Here is a 14,364-nt window from a genome sequence, read left to right on the forward strand (position 1 = left end):
TATATATATATATATATATATATATATATATATTTATGTGTATATATATACTTATATAAATATTTCACCATGTTTTTTTTTTGTTTTTTTTTTTATATGCATGAGACTGATGTCCACTTCATACTCCACATACGTATATCAAGTAATCAGGGCCTTCAACTTTTTAGCCTACAGTATATGAAGCATGAAGAGGAAATAGTGTTTCTGAGGAAAGACACCAGAGAGAAATATTCCATGATCTGTGTTTCCATTTCCGGAAAAAATCCCAACAGGAAAATAACAGCCCGCGTTCATGCGGCACATAGAGTGGGCCAAAAAGGAAATGACTTTCAGTGGCCTCAGGGTGTGGCAGGCACCACATAGGCTGTGATCTAAAAAAGTAGGATGGACAGAAAACAGATATCTAAGTAGAATAAATCTATTTCAATAAAATTGATAGCGAGGTACTTGTTTAATTCTGTCACTTTCAACATGCATGAAGCAGTAGGCTAACCCAGTAATTTTGCTTTATTTTTGCCTTCACTTTCCATTTAAATAAAAGGGCTTTTTCAGCAGGTCACGACTGACCTCAGCAAATACATAGAACCACTTAAGTCTATTCCTTTGTGTATTGGCTAGAGAAAGAAGGATTTGTGCAGAAGTTTGTTCTTAATTTACACTAAAACATATATTGTCCTATAGGAGAAATTAAACTTTTAAACATAGTAAAGTAGCTCCATCTAGAGAAATTTAAATGAGGGTTAAAGTATCAATTACCACAATGTGCAGAACTTTAATTTAGAGCCAAGCAAAGTGTTCTTGTCTACTTATTAAAGGTGCAAGGTATGGCAACACATTAAAGGAGGAGAGGCACATTAAGGTAATGTGACACTTTTGTTTCATTCATGAAATTACTTCAGTTGCAGGAAAGATGTCTGAAAGGAATTAATAACATTTTAAATGAGCTACAATGCTGCCCTCTAAAGGCTGAATGACAATAACACAGCTGTCTTTTTATTGCTAAACATAATGTAAACCCATATAGAATGCAAACCTTTTCTTAAATGAGCTAACAATTTTATTTTACCAGTTATTTTTTTCCAATCTATAGTATATCTCAAATGAGGTGGCAGTTTTTGCATATTTTGTAGTACTTTTCAAAGTCAGGTGCACACATGCAAAAATTTCTGCCGTCAATGTGGCCAGAAGGACAGATTTGTAAAATCCCAAATGATAGAAAGAGAGTCTGTGCACATGTAGAAATATCAGAAATATAATACAATATAATAATAAAATAAAAATATAATTTAAGGAAAAATGTGTGTTAGGCCAGTCCTACATGATATTATGTAACCAATTATACTGCATATTGTGTCCCAACAGGGTTCTACATGTATTTCACCATAGACTTCCTTAGTCTTAGGTATTAGTCTTTTGACTTAAGGGTCAGGTAAAGTATGAATCCTGTTACATAAGGGTTAGTAGACTGTTATGATATATACAGCATATATATAAAATGTATGTGTCACAGAACATGATGTAACAGCGGCAGAAATGATTGCACTCCACATTCAGGAACATATCTGAGGAATTTTGGAGAAATATGTTCCTAGAAGATAAAAGAAAAAAATGTTGAGTAAAAGCATATTCTGAATTGCATTGTAATTTAATTTATTGTACATTTTTTCTGAAATTTACAGTAAATTTGTTAAATATTTGTTCTGGTTATAGTATAACCCTTTAACATAATTAAAATGGAGTGTTATGTCATCTGTGAACTTTCTGAAAAAATAGATGACTGATACACTCAAGAAAAATATAAACATAACACTTTTGGTTTTGCTACCATTTTTTATGAGATGAACTTAAAGATCTAAAACATTTTCCATATGCACAATCTGACCATTTCCCTCAAATATCGTTCTCAAACCAGTCTGAATCTGTGACCGTAATGACTTATCCTTTGCTGAGATAACCCATCCCACTTCACAGGTGTGCCATATCAAGATGCTGACATCATGATTAGTGCAAAAGGGTGCCTTAGACTGTCCACAATTAAGGGCCACTCTGAAAGGTACGATTTTATCAAACAGCGCAAGATCTGTGAAGATCTTATAGAATTTCAGTTTGGGCCTCATAAACTTCCTTCACTATGAAGACAGATACCAAACATAACTAATCATTTTCAATGATTTTGTTCCATGGATTTTTCTTGCTTAATGTGACATGTTTGCTACTTTCTTGGTCAGTTAACACCTAATTTAATTACTACATTATTTAAAAGTTTAATAAAAAAAAACAAGTAATAAATGTTAAAGATGCAGCTTCCATTAACCATGCGTCCTGTGTGAGCCCATTGTTCTCGAAGCTTATCTAGAAGTGATGTAAATTTATGCAATAGAATAAAAAAGAACATGCTAAGTTCCACAGAATACTCAGGCTTGTTCCAGTTTTTCTTAAAGGACTGTATCTACAAATACTGATTTAATTAGTTTAAAGTACCTTGCTAACATATATTCACAAAGGACAGGCAATTGTCACAAACTTTTGTTTTTGCTTAATTGCAGTTTTATTACACACATTTATACTTATAAATTATATTATATTGTTTTTTTCTGTTTGATAGTCATGAAAAAAAATAAAATCTGAAGTTCATCAGAGCAGCCATATTTAGCAACATGTCCTGTTAGCCGTGTCATGCACTGACTACAGAAGTGAAAAAAAAAAACATGTGAACTCCTTGTGATGAAAAAACTCATCCTTTACACCAAAAGATTGTCTTCCCTTTTGTTTCTGAATTCAGGCAGTTCTCCGATACAATGCCTCCTCCTCTGGGAGAGGGGAAACTCAAAATATCTCAACCTCCTTGTGTCAGACTCCTCTCGCCTCACAGGGTGAGGCTCTCTGGAGGCCCAGCTGACAGTGACAAACTGACAATGGCTGAACACTCCACATCTCATCCATAACCTATAGAAAAATAACTTGTTTGTCTTTTCAGGGTTTAGAGAGAAACAAAAGCAAACAATGAAAAATTTCAGCTGATGTTGAAATACTTGATAAAATGATAATAACGTCTAGAAGGTGCTTGTCAAGGACAAATGACTGAACCGATTAGTTGGGATTGATTTCACAAGGACAAACTTTATATTGTAACGAATCACAAAGGGACAAATTCTATTTGGAAGCACAGAGCTTTTGCCAAGGTTATGTTGGTCAAGTCACCTCTTCATCTCAGGGAGTGCTACATTATTTTCAACGAACAGCCAGCCAGAGTTCAGTGAGAGCTTTATCTTTTCCCTGTCAGAAAACAAAGCTCCTTCAGGTGACATTGAAAACATCATTTACTTTGCTTTAGCTGCTACAGTTCAGAATAGCTATGAAATAATGAGATGGGACAGCCAGCTGTCACTACTTTCATGCATGATTTGACATAAAGTCCTCATTTTTGAAGTTGGTGAGAAATGCATAAAATGCAAGGATGAAGAGCAGACCTGACTTGAGGAAAAAAAGGTTCTACTTCAGCATAAAAATTTAAAAACATGGCCCTTTCTATGCAATAAAAACTTACAATCAAATCTGTAATATTCTGGACAGTCATTGCATAAAATCACATCAGGTGTTCTAATCTGTACAGATTAAATACACCCAAACATCCTTTTGTTTTTAATTTATATAACCTTTATTTCATTGATAGACTACCTGGAAATACAACTGAAGATTTTTTAGAAGAAGCACCAACATAATTTAAGATGAAGTAACACAATGCTTAGTAAATTTTTCTATAATTTCTGTTTTATCAGACGTTTCTTTCAAATCTTTTAAAATAGATAAAGGAAGGTCAAAGGAGTTAGTGAATCAATTTCCAAAATGCATGTGAATCATTAAGTTATACCCACTAAACAACAGACAATTAACTTGTTCATCTAGAAAATAAACTGATAATAGTCTGTGTTTATGATCTCACATAATTAGTTAAAATATTTTATTTATGATTTAATCTAGAAATATGAGAATGAAATAAATAAATACTTCAATAAGTCCAATAAACTAAGTAATCTTAGATGTTTTCAAGCATCAAAATGGCTTGTAATGTTGAGATTTTCTACACAATTTATCGGAAAATTTGTTAAAGATATTCCTAAAAACATTTCAGATAATAATATGTATAATATCTAATCCTAAACTGTATATATTTTTGCAAAACTGATCTGCAATAACCCAGCTCCTATACAAATCCATGTCACCTCACTAAGCCATCACTACAGGATGTGCAATTGTCCAAAAATTTGTGCCAAGGCCACTACTGAACTAATGTGTGAGGACTATTAAAATCAAATTGGTCCAATTTAAAATCAGGGGTCTTAAGAATATATAGACTAAATGATGCTGGAATTATAATGTGAACACTTGTTTGCCCTTCAACTCTGAGGTTAATCTTAGAGTTGGGGCTAATTAAGCGTGTCAGTTAAAGTGTTTCCATCCTCTCTCACCACAGTACTGCCTCTCCGCTGAGACTAAAAGCTGCTGCTGATGGATGACACAAAATAACATTTAGATTGGACAGAGTGAATAAAAGGCATTTCTACCTTAAATTCATCCTCCAGGGAAGTAAAACAAAAAACATACAGATTAAGATATTGAGAATACAGACAGAAGTAGTTATTTAAAAAAGTAATAGGAAAAATACAAATAACTAAAAGGATAACAACTGAAAGATTATTGAAGTGCCTCAGTCTCAGTGCCTGAAAGCTTTTAAAGTTTTTTTTTAGAGTTTTTAAATTGTAAATGATATTTATCTTCCCCTTCAGAAACACAAAACACAGCAACAATATATAAGAAGGGTAATTTTCCTACAGAGAAATCCTGCCAGATTAAACCAGCCGCCAAAAGCAGTCCAACAAGAACAGAAGGACCACAAGGTAACATAAACTGCAAATGGACAAACAAATAAAAAAACTAGTTACAGTACTTATTGATATTAAAACAACTTTTAGAAACTACTTTAATAAGACAGATATCATATTTCCTGAAAATGTGTTTTGTTGAAGTCCATTCCCATGGAAGAATGTAACCTAGGGATGGGAAATGAGAATTGAAGATTCCCTTTTGCTTCATATACTACAACTCTTTTAACATAAACATATCACCAGAATGACATTAGGAGGATCTCTTATTTTGATGATCCACCGGAGAAAGAACATCCTTTACTATACCTTTAAGTTAAGAAAGGATATTAGTGACACTAAAATTATGAAAACATGTTGTAGTGTGTTGGTACAACATTGAGCCTGTGGAAGTGAAGGTTCACAAGTTAGCTGTTTCTGATATAGAAACATTCTGAATTGGCGACTGACTTGCTGCTCATTAAATTATGTCTAAATAAGTATAAACAATGCATGCCATGACTGCACAGTATGCTTTCCTTGTGTGTTAAACTGTAAATGGACTTGTTGCATTGGAATTGATTCATAAAACAAGAACATGCCATGAAAAATCAGAGTAAACAAAGTATATTTATTTGCACTTATAGATTGTTTGAGTCTTTCAGTTTTTTTTTTCTTTCTGCAGTGATTAAAACGATCAAATAAATTGATATCCCTCTTCTGGTTTTTAAGGTGTCCTTGTTGCCAAATAAAACAGCTTAGACGGAAGACAAATGGCTTTAAAGATGTAGTAGTAAGAGTGATTATTCATATAACTTTTAAATTATGTCCATTTGAAATGTCTACCTTACATTTATACAATGAGTCAATGCATTGATCAAATGTTGCTAAATATTCTTGATGCTAAATGATACAAATAAAGTGAAGTCCTTAAACCATCTAAGATAATTTCCCAGAAATAAGAATAAAAGCTACAATAAAAACAGGAATTCTTGAAACAAGAATCCCTAAACAAATTGTTGACAGTTTTATTTGAGCTCAATAAAAAAAGGAGTTGTATACCAGTATTGGCACAATTTGACCTAAACAGTGACATACATTTTGCCTATGTTGTCATGCTTCTGTACACTAATAAACACAAGGACAATGTATTTTGAGCAGACCTTCATACACTGCCTTGCAGCAAGATGCAATTTCACTGGAATACTAACGTGTTGACCTAATAATCCATCGCTTTAATACCTGTCTTGGAAAGGGCCACTTTCTGTAGGTTACCAAACACTAAGCAAACACTGTAATCTAAAAATATAGCAATAACCCTTACCTTACAAATTATCAAATAAATACTGAGAGTTGGAAAAAAAACACATTGCACAATCCCATTACATCTCATCGTTCCTTTGGTTGCAGCATTATTAATGAATCATCAGCAAATGTATCAGATCATCAGTTAGCTTCAGGATGGAAAACAGCTACCCATACAACTCATCTGCTAAATATGTATCACCCAGAACAGTTTGTGCTGCCTCTAGTAAAACATGCCAGGCCCCAGCTGTTTATGCATTAAAGATAATTCACTGAAAAGATTAGTTAAAGATGGTACCTGGAAAGAAAATTTAATGATGGCAACGATGCTGATGACAGGAGATTAAAAAAACATTGTTTTTGGTGATTAGGAGCAGATGAAACAGGGTGTTTGAAAGATGTCCTTCAACTGGTAATGATAGGATGGAGATAAACTGTTTTTTTGTTTTGTTTTGTTTGATTTTTAAATAATGAAAATATCCCTGAGGCATTAATTTACCGTCAATGTAGCAGTAAAGAAAGTTTATTAACTTCACAGGTGTAATAGGCAAACTTGCACCACCAGGTTGCAGTGTTGCTCTTCATTTCCTCTTCCTTTCCTTACAAGGGAAATTGAAGAGAAAAAAAGGACTGGTTAAAGCATTAGTTTAGAGAGATCTGATGGCAAATAAGCCAGACGATTAGAGGCAAAGCTGCAGGATATTATGTCACTCCATACAGACAATATGCACCATAGGACAGTAACTAAGCCAAATTAACGTACCAAAGATCGGAGACAGTAGATCAGTATGGCTAAGTGCTGAGAGAGCAGCGAATGTAAGAAGAAAAACTAACTGTTAATAACTAATAGTGGTTATAGGGCAAAAAGCCTACATATTATGCATTTTTAGTTATCAAAACATAAAACAGGCAGATTTTTTATAGATTTACAGAGTTTACATTATTTAATATGTGACTGGTTCCAAAAAAGAGTCTAACTGATAGACTTGAGGTAGAGGGTATAGACTCTTAGATTGTGGCTAGATAGGAAATTGGAATGGAAATACAAATAGACATGTACAGAAAATACCCAAGTAGGCTGTGTTTCAAAGGGAAAATGTGTTCTGTTAAAGTAAAACCGGACTCTATGGTGATTGTGGAAAAGAAGAGGACTCTGGACAAACAGCTAGACATATGGATGATGCCAGACCATTATCAGTAACCAGAGGGGGCAGTTCAGTAATAGACCGCCAATTTCCAAGTGCAGGAGTAACATGAAGAACTCCTTTGTTTCTCATACCATTAGACTTTCTAAAAGTGTGAGAAGAGTTAACAGGAGGACATAGGATGGGAAAGAACAGTAGCAGTTGCACTAACCAGCTACTGTTTAGAGCAGCCAGGAACTAAGTACACAGTATTATTCGATCTGTCTGTCTGTCAAAGTTTTGGTTTGTTTTTTACAAAAAAAAGTCCAAAACAAATGCCATGCCTTCTATTGTTTCTGCTATAAAGCTGTGCTTTAGAACCATCTTTTAATTGCACTAACAGCTGCAAATCTTTTGGGGTATGTTGCTACCAATCTCTCACATTTAAAAACTGAAATTCCTGTCCATTTTTCAAATATACCACATAAATAGAAACTGCAAATCAGCAGCAGCACTGGCCTGATTTAGCTCTTGACAATTTTTCAGACAATTCCACAAAATAGGCCGTTCAGAAAGCTACAAACCAGGCATTGATCCTGCATCTACGACTGCCAATGCCTGCTGGAGCTACGGTCACAAAATGCTTTAAATACAGCCACTCTTGATCAGTTAAAAAGCTGTGAGGGCCTACGGACGGATGTAAAGAAAACAGCGGGCTCAGTGAGCAGGCAAGGCCAAGGAGAAAGCCAGAGGAAGCGGTGTGCGAGACGGCATAAGACGGGCAGCAGAGCTGGGCTAACGGCAAACTAAGAAGGAATCCCCACAAAACACCGATCCCCTTAATCCAGCTCTCCAACGTCCGCCCACTGGATAACAAAATGGATAATCTCTGACTCGTACTCTCTTCAAAAAAGGAGATTAGTAATTGCTGTGGCATCATTCTCACTGATTCATTGCTTCATTCACTGATACCGGACAATGCTATTAGCCTGGAGGGCCTCACGTTATTCTGCGCCGATAGAAACAAAGAACTAAGCGCTAAGACGAGGTGCTGGGCTCCGTGTTTGCATTATCAACAGCTCTGGAAAAATGCTGGATCAGTTGCCAGGTTCTGCTCTCCAGACTTCGAGTTTCTGACTGTTAACTGCAGACCGTTCTATCTACCCAGAGAGTTTAGTGTGGTTAGCATTACTGCTGTTTATGTGCCACCCAGGGCGAATACAAGAGAGGACGTAAAGATTCTATATCTCTGAGCGTCAGTCTGCACACACAGAGGTGCGTTTTCATCATTGTTGGGGATTTTAACCAGGCTAACTTGAATACTGTGTTCCCAAATTTCTGTCAACATGTTTACTTTGCAATTCGGGGTCAAAGCATTTTAGATTTAGCCTACTCTAACATAAAATATTCATTCAGAACTGCTCCCAGCCCCCACCTCAAGTCACCAGATCACCTTTCTGTAATGTTGATTCCTGCATACAGGCCCCAGCTAATCAGGGCTAAACTGAAGGTTAAAGAAGTCAGAGTGTGGTGTGAGGGGGCCATGAAGGAACTCCAAGACTGTTTTGAATGTTCTGACTGGAATATGTTCAAAGCTGCTGTAACCTATGACAACAAGATAAATATAGATGAGTATGCCATGACTGTGTCAGCATCAGTGGTGTCAAAAGTATACACATTTGTTACTTAAGTGGAAGTATATAAACTGCAGTTTAGAAACACTCTGGTAAAAGTTGAAGTATCAACTTGACCTATTTACTCAAGTAAAGGTGAAAAAGTATGTGCTCCAAAAACTACTTATAGTATAAAAGTATAAAGGAACCTTAAAAAAAAAAGAAACGCCAGGTGCCACTATATGAATTGAAAAGTCAACTTTTCAACTATTTCGAAAAATTCTTTGAGACAGGGCCAAGGATGAGGGAGGTCTTGCTCGTCTCTGTCTCCATCTCCCGATACGCTCTTGCCTGTGTCCGAACTTTCAGACGTTTCAACATCTTTTTCTGAAGCTGACATTGTAGCATAGCATAGACAATTCATGTTTACAGTTTGAAGAACACCTGCTTGCTTCTGATGATTTCCTTTAGCTAACCAATGAGTGTTCGTGTTAAATGACTCATCCAATGACACTAGCTTTAACTAGATGTAGATGGTGCCAATTCTCTGCATTGGCTAGCGCACATGACGCGAAATAAATATTTATAAACGTTAAACTGAAGCCAAGAGTAATGAGTAATGTTTGTTTTAAAAATGTAAGGAATATAAAGTACAGATACTTGTGGGAATGAGTAGAAGTCAGAAGTAGGAAGAAAAATAAGTAGTAGAGTAAAGTATAGATACCTAAAAAGTGTAGTTAAGTACAGTAAGGAAGTATTTTTACTTCCTTACTGTACGTTTGTTACTTGACACCTCTGTAAACATATAACTAATAATTATTAATTGGTTTTACCCTTGATTTAAATGATCTTGTTACAATGCTGTTTGTTTACCTATGTTTCCTAATAGAAACTCTAAGGATTTCATAGAAACTGCGCTTAAAACACAAGCAGGAGATATTCTTATCAGTTAGGTAAATCACTTTGACTTATTAGAGTATATATATATATAGAGTATATATATCCAACTTTTCTAGTATAATTTTTTTCCTTTGACTTCAAAATGAGGCAACAACTTATTTTGGTTTATCTCTGAGTCTTGAGTGGGAAATTTAAAGTTTTTGGATAAAGCTTGAAAAATGTTGAAAATATTTGAGGAGTTTAAAAAAGAATTTATGTTGTTGTAGACCTAGCATATCACAATACACAACTGAACTAAATTTACATTTGTTACTCTAAATAATTTTAGTGTTGGCGGAGTGAAAAAAACATCAACAGAAAACATTCATCCAGACTGATGAGCCACACTAAGACTGGCCTCTAAAAAAAGAAAATAGGAAAGCAGAGAATAATCAGTCGCCTTGCTCACTTTGCTGTCCTCTCAAGCTGAAACCCTGGCTCTTATCCCTGCTCTCTCTCCACCTACACATGAATTTGAGAGGAGCTGCATACAAGCCTTGCTCTTTCTCTGGGGGTGGTTGATAAGCACCGTGGGAGATTGGAAATGGCTAAAGGACACATGTTTATGGAGTGTTACTATTGATGTATTTTGTTGGAAAGAGGCATTCCTTAATCACTGAAATAGCACCAGACTTTCCAATATAAATTTAATGGAAAGTATAGCAATAATGTGAATGGACTTATGAACCTAAAGAAGAAAAACAATAAATGGGTTGTGACTTGATTAGGATGGAATTATTGAAAATTATTATCATTATTGTACACTGAAACAGCACATTTGCGAAAACTAAGAAAGAATTAGGCTCAAAGCAGCAACAAGGATTTTCACAAACTGATTATTTTACAGTGGCACGACTGTTCTACATGCTTACCACCAGGTCTAACTTTTTTCCCCTGCATTAACAGGCCTGATTGAATGTATAAATTACTTCCTCAGCACCTAATCAAGGACTACAGAATCACGTTAATTATCCCTTCATTTAGCACAAGTATTGTTCTAATCTGCTGTTGGATCCTGAACTTTAACATTGAGTGCCATAATTCCAAAACAATATAACTGGAAAACACAAATTCAACATTTATGTCACTTAAAGGTATTGTGGAGGATTTTTGCGATTTTTTTAACAGACCCTCTCCACTTAAAAAAAGGACATGCACAACCCTGTACCATCTCCCGAGAGGGAACGCCTATTAAACGCGTGCAAGAGCATGCACAAGCCCAGTTCTCCTTGTGCACTCTCTGTTTAAAAGTTGCTGTCCACATAGCTTATACAAGCTTACCATGCTTGAAAATCTGCCCTAACCCCTTCATCACTTTATAGAGTGGGGACTACATAGATGATTTTATAGCGAACTCAGCTAACCTACCGTTTCGACTTTTACTCACTGCTTTTTGCTCCCCGTTGGTCACATAACTACTCCTCCACTGCCTGTGCCATCTTTGTTATAAGTCTCCACAGTCAGGTAGCGACAGCCTAGAAGGCCACTGTGACAGCAAATCCCATAATGCGAGCTAGCCACGCAAAGCATTCTGGGATCTGCACCTGCCTCTTCTGAGGCCTTTATTTTCTTCTCATACACTTCATAGACACTTTTTCTTCAATGACTTCAATTACTGTCTGAAAGCATAGCTCACCACAGATACATGCCTGAAAGTGCGCATGTGCAGAAAAACCAAGGTAATGGGAAAAGCACATAGGACGGCCTTACGTAAACATATAACCAGAATGATAGATAATTAGGAGGACCAATTATTTAAATGATCCACCAGGAAATAAAAGATTGTCCTCTATACCTTTAATACTTAATGCACCTGCATTATTGTAGTAAATATCTGTAAAACGTACAATATTGTTCCTTTAGGCTGAGGTGTTAAGTAAGCTGTTTTACAAAGTGTAGTTTTGGAGGAACCTGTGTCTCTGGGTTATGCTGATGCGTCTTGAGTCTTGACCCTGAAGCCAGTAGCCTGTAAATGTGACCCTTCTTAAATATGTAATTGCCTGTTAATGAGCAACCAGTTTAAACCAGGTAAATTAGGGAAGGGAACAGATATAACAGAGTTCTGATGATCAAGAATTAGAGACATACTTTACAGAGACATTTATAACAATGTTGACAGGCTGGCATGTGTAAAATATTGCCTTTATTGTTGCAAGTATAATGTCTGCATGGCTCAGTTAAGTCTAATGAAATGATGGGGGGAGGAATGACTTTGCCTAAAGGGACTTCACACACACATATACAGTTTTCTTAGTAACACCTTTTTTCTTATTTAGAGATATAATCAGTACTTGAGTTGAGGGGGGATGACTGGGGATGGCATCCGCCTTCTTAAATGACCATTCCCCCATACCATCCCCTGTGACATTTTATTACTGAATGTGTAAAATTTCTTCTATATTTTAACAGTAATGGTAATAATATTACCCTTTCAACATTTGGTGGGCTTTGGGCTTACGAGTAGCCTAAGCAAATAAAAAAAACATGTAATAAAATGCTAAATGTTAGTGTGAAACTTGAGAGACATGTTACAGAAAGTATTTAGAGAATTTAACAAAGCTATTTTCATTTCAAAATCAAAAAGAAGTCTGGGAAAATGTAAAATAAGAAAAAAGGCCTGCAGCTGAACACAGCTCAACACAACAGTTAGCAGTGTAAGCTACTAGTTGTTCAGCTGTAGTTGACAAACAAATCTTTATTTGTCACAACAAACAAGGACCCGATGAGGATGAAGGAGCAGCTTACTTTACTATTTTGTTTTTTTAAAACTTTTGAACCCTAACAATTATTTTTTTTTTAACTGGCTATATAACATACACTGGCTATGCTATAACATATAAGCCTATTGTTATAACATAGAATTACATTAATAAGTGAAAGGGCTACAGCAAGCTTTTTTAAGGAAGTAAACAGGGCATTCAGATTCTTGAAAGAAAAATGATTTGTGTAAAGCTCCACTGTTTTTCGATTTTGCCTGAAACGTAAAATGTTGATGTCTAGAAGCAGTGTTGTTGAGATTAATGATCTCTAGGTAATTATTTTGTCATGTTTCCTGTGATCTACTTCAGAAAACATATTTCAATATATAACAGCAAATCTGGGCTGCGTATATGTATAACATTTCAGTTAAAGAATTACACAGTATCAGTTAAAATGTCTAGGGGAATTATTGGCAGCCACTTCCATGCTATTCACATCCAGTTTATGAAATTTCCTGTTAAGCAATAATTCAGTACTGACTTTCATGCTTAGCCAACTACTAATTTCCTCATTTGTAACTTTTTAAATGTTTTATTTCATTTTGCACAACTATGCAAATTAGCCAATTTAAACACCATGTTAAGACTAATCTAAAAACACATTAGAACACCCACAAGTCAGCCGGTTAGTCAAGTTTTCAGAAAACTATACAATTCACATAACAGAAAAATCCCTAGAAGTATTTGATGTAAAAGACACATAAACACAAAATTAAAAGAGGCAAGAAGAAAAGACATTTCACACACCTGCAAATTCCTTATCATGAACTAGCTCTAATACTATAAAATTTTTCTTGTTGATGTTGAAAACCATAAAACTTCATCAACATTTCTGAAACACCACAAAGTTGAATTACAGTATGCTGTGGATTCATTACAATAATATTAAAAAGCCAATTTTAATAAGGCTTACATACAGAAGAATTCCAAATATGACAATGACATATCATTAAAGTTCTTTACATATACTCACAAACATAATTTTTCATTTTTTAAAAATAAATTGAACATAAAAAGCAGAGCTATTTAATGTAAACACAGAGGCATTTTTTAAATGGATGTTGGAACCAAAGTAAAAACATACATCCCCAAATTATTATGATTTATATTAATAGTTTTTTCTTATGTTTGTTATGTGATGATATACAAAACCTTTATACTTAATGTCAACACCAGCAGGTGTTCTCTAAACACACCCAACTGGCTGTGTGTTCTTACAACAAATTAAAGGGTCAATCAAGCTTAAATCATTTTAAACAATTAACTATGCACACATGGGGAATACATTCAAAACAATGTCCATTCAAAATATAAGCCTTTTGATGAATGACTATAATATTTGGATTAAAAGCTATTGACTAAACTAGTAAAAGTTTAGTGAACTAAACTATTATCTTCAAAAAGAAAAAGAAATGACCATGGTTGAAAACCACAGTCAATAAAATGACGCCAATATATCACAGCTCAACATAGATTTCCATTTCATCTGGAAGAGTTTTGAATAAAGTTAAATTAACTTTTAAACTAATTTAGAGCAATTTGCATGTGTTTAAACCAATTCACAACGCAAATTTACAGGGAATTTACAGCAGGGAAGCTAATGACAATTTCTTTCAGATGTTTAATATTAAAAAAAAAACTTGCGACCTGTCCAGGATGTACCCTGCCTCTCGCCCATAGACAGCTGGAGATAGGCACCAGCGCCCTTCATGACGGAAAATGGATGGATGGATGGATAAAGTAGGTTTACTGTGCAATACTT

The sequence above is a fragment of the Cyprinodon variegatus genome, unplaced genomic scaffold, assembly GCF_000732505.1.
Source record: "Cyprinodon variegatus isolate N-32 unplaced genomic scaffold, C_variegatus-1.0 Scaffold349, whole genome shotgun sequence".
Lineage (NCBI taxonomy): Eukaryota > Metazoa > Chordata > Actinopteri > Cyprinodontiformes > Cyprinodontidae > Cyprinodon > Cyprinodon variegatus.